We start from the raw sequence: 3,186 nt of genomic DNA, 5'->3' as shown, positions 1-3,186 counted from the left end.
CATCAAATTTGGGACTGTTTCAGCCATTATTAATATCCTCTCTGCCCTTCACTCTTTCTACAAGGCATATGTTGGTCTGCCTAATGGTGTCCCACATGTTCCTTAGGCTCTGTTCTACTTTTCTTCAATCTTTTTTCTGTTTTTCATAGTTGATAATTTCCACTGTCCTATCTTCGAAGTCCCTCATTCTTCCTTCTGCCTCCTCAAATCTGCCTTTGAATCTCTCTAGTAAATTTCTCATTTTAGTCACTGTACTTTTTAGCTCCAGAATTTCTTTTTGGTTTCTTTTTAGGTTTTCTATCAATTTACTGATATTTCTACTTTGTTCATACATCATTTTCATCACCTTCTCCACATCTTCCTTTAGTTCTTTCAGCACCTTTAAGACAGTTGTTTTTAAAGTCTTTGTCTAGTAGATCCATTATCAGGTCTTTTCCTGGGATAGTTTCTATTAATTTGCTTATTTGTTCCTTTTATGTGCCATACTTTCCTGTTTCTTTGTATCGATTTGTTGGAAACTGAAGGCTTGAATCTATTAATGTGGTAACTCTGGAAATCAGATTCTTCTTCCCAGAGTCTGCTGGGTTTTGTTTTTGTATTTATTACTGTAGGCTGTTTCTTTGCCAAGAATCAGCCTAAGGTGTAAACTTAAGGTCTTCTCAGGTCTTTTCTGAGCCTGCACCTTACCCTGGGTATCTGTGGTGACTTTCTAATTTCTCCTTTTATATGCAGTTGCTTTCGAGTGTCCTACTCTTCAATGTCTGGCTCCTAAAAGGGACAAAAAAAAAAAAAAAGAAAAGAAAAGAAAGAAGGAGGATAAAAAGGTATCATCTCTTTAAATTCCCTGGAAGTCACTTCAGCCACAGCAGGAGGGGCTTGCAATAACAGGGAGAAGTGCAAAACAATGCCCCCGCCTTCTTTGTCTGCATCCCTGATTGAGAAGCAGCTGATTGAGAAGCAGCAATCAGTGATCAGAGCACAGATTCCTAGTATTTGGAGGTCAGGTTCTGTTTTGCTCACCTTGGCTCCTATAAGTTGTATACACAGGCACAGTTGCCTGCCACAGGGCTGAAGGGTGGGGAATGGGTAGCTGCTACTATGCTAAGAGCTAATGTTAACCCTAACTGGCCGGGCGCGGTGTCTCACGCCTGTAAACCCAACACTTCTGGAGGCCAAGGCGGGTGGATCACCCGAGGTGAGGAGTTTGAGACGAACCTGGCCAACATGGCAAAATCCCGTCTCTACTAAAAGTACAAAAATTAGCCGGGCATTGTGGCAGACGCCTGTAATCCCAGCTACTCGGGAGGCTGAGGCAGGAGAATTGCTTGAACCCGGAGGGGCGGAGGTTGCACTGAGCTGAGATAGCGCCACTTCACTTCAGCCTGGGCAGAAGAGCGAAACTCCGTCTCAGAAACAAACAAACGAAAAAACCCAATCAAATTAACCACAATATACCATCAAGCCTTCCCCTAGATGTTGCAATTCTTTAATAAGCTCCAGATTTCCAAAATAGTTACATCAGACAGACTGCCAATGCAATTGTTCTCTACATGGAGAGACAGATTTCTAGTGCTCCCTACTCTACCATCTTTTCAGAATCCTCTCGTCTATGCTACCTTTTTTGCCCGTGTCTCCTGCTGGCCCAACTGAGAGTCTCATCTTCCACTCCAAGCAGTCTATTAAAGTATGCCTTTCTGAAGTAACACAATTCCCTCTCTAAGATAAATTCTGGTGCCACTTATAAAGATAACTTTTTACCTTGCTACATTTCATGTAAATCTTCATATTTACCTATTCACATATTATTATCAAATCCTTTGTCATGATACTTATAAAAGGTCATTATAATATCTATGGATACCAATGCACAAACATATTCTGCTTTGTCAGGGAAAAAAACATCAACAGATGGGGAAGAGACTTTACTAAATTAAGGATACTTAACTAGTGTCAATTAAAAAGTGTATTACTTCACGCATCAAAAAGCACTTAAAGAGCTATTCATTTTGCTGCCTAAAATACATAAAAATAAAATCACTTGGCTATTTAACAGATTACAGGGCTGTTAAATGAATTATATTAAAGACTTTAGCACTAAACCATGTCCACTCAAAGCATAAAATTTCCTGCACATGTTTAATGCTATATCTCATTTTCAAGTAAATGTCAACCTTGAAACAATTTATTTTCTCAAGATTCTTCAAGAGTTATTTTATATTCTAGTGCCCTTGGACCTTTTGCTCTTCATCTTTTTTATTCATCTCCTGGAGTCTGGCTTGCGTTACTGTTAGTTGAAAATAATGAGCTACAGATTGTTTACTTCACACCTAGTGGTACCCACAGTGAGAATGACAGCTTATTATAACTAGCAAATTAAATTACTATAAGGTCAAATTAGTATGAGTCCATAGTAGCTAAATAATTACAGATCTGGGTCACTAGTCTATCTACCAAGAACATGCTGAATAATGAAATAGGTAACACTTAATAGCCACCTACATGTCTAGTCATTTCAAATACATATTCTCCTTTAACCCTTCCAACTTGGGCACAAGGTGAATGTAAGCATCCCTATTTTATAGTTTGGGAAATGATGCAGAAATGGTTAAACAACTGTCCCTTGCCCCCAAATTTAAACAGCTAGGAAGTGACAGAACTTGATATAAACTCAATTTTTTTCTGACTCAAAAGCCTATCCTCTTAATACTGAGATTTTTTTAGCACTACTGCTTTTCATTTTACTATACATGTTTACACCCCAGGTATTTTTATCCGAAATTGGAAATTAAGGCAGCCTCCTTGTTGACTCTGTAGTTTAGTCAGCTGAACAGATACAAATTAGGTAGCATTTTAGGCTTCTTATAAAGAACATGTCATTAGTAATTTTAATACTTCCATGAAAATACTTATTTTTCAGATAATAATCTTATTTATGTGTTAGATGGTGAGCTATACATATTTTCTAGACATTATTTACTGAGTCCTGGAAGGTTTTTATTTCTCCTAAAACATAAAACAGTATACAAAATATTTTTAAAACTCATTTCTTAGCAATTATTATTGTTAAGAAAAATTTCACTTTTCATCACATTCCTTCATTTCTTGAAATCTCATTTATGCTATACAATAGCACTCCAGTCTTCTACTCTGTCCTTCCACACATAAACCCATACCCAGGATCAAAAA

Source organism: Gorilla gorilla, chromosome 1, assembly GCF_029281585.2.
Source record: "Gorilla gorilla gorilla isolate KB3781 chromosome 1, NHGRI_mGorGor1-v2.1_pri, whole genome shotgun sequence".
In the NCBI taxonomy this organism is placed as follows: domain Eukaryota; kingdom Metazoa; phylum Chordata; class Mammalia; order Primates; family Hominidae; genus Gorilla; species Gorilla gorilla.
The sequence above is the reverse complement of the archived record's forward strand: the minus strand, read 5'-3'. Positions refer to the sequence as shown.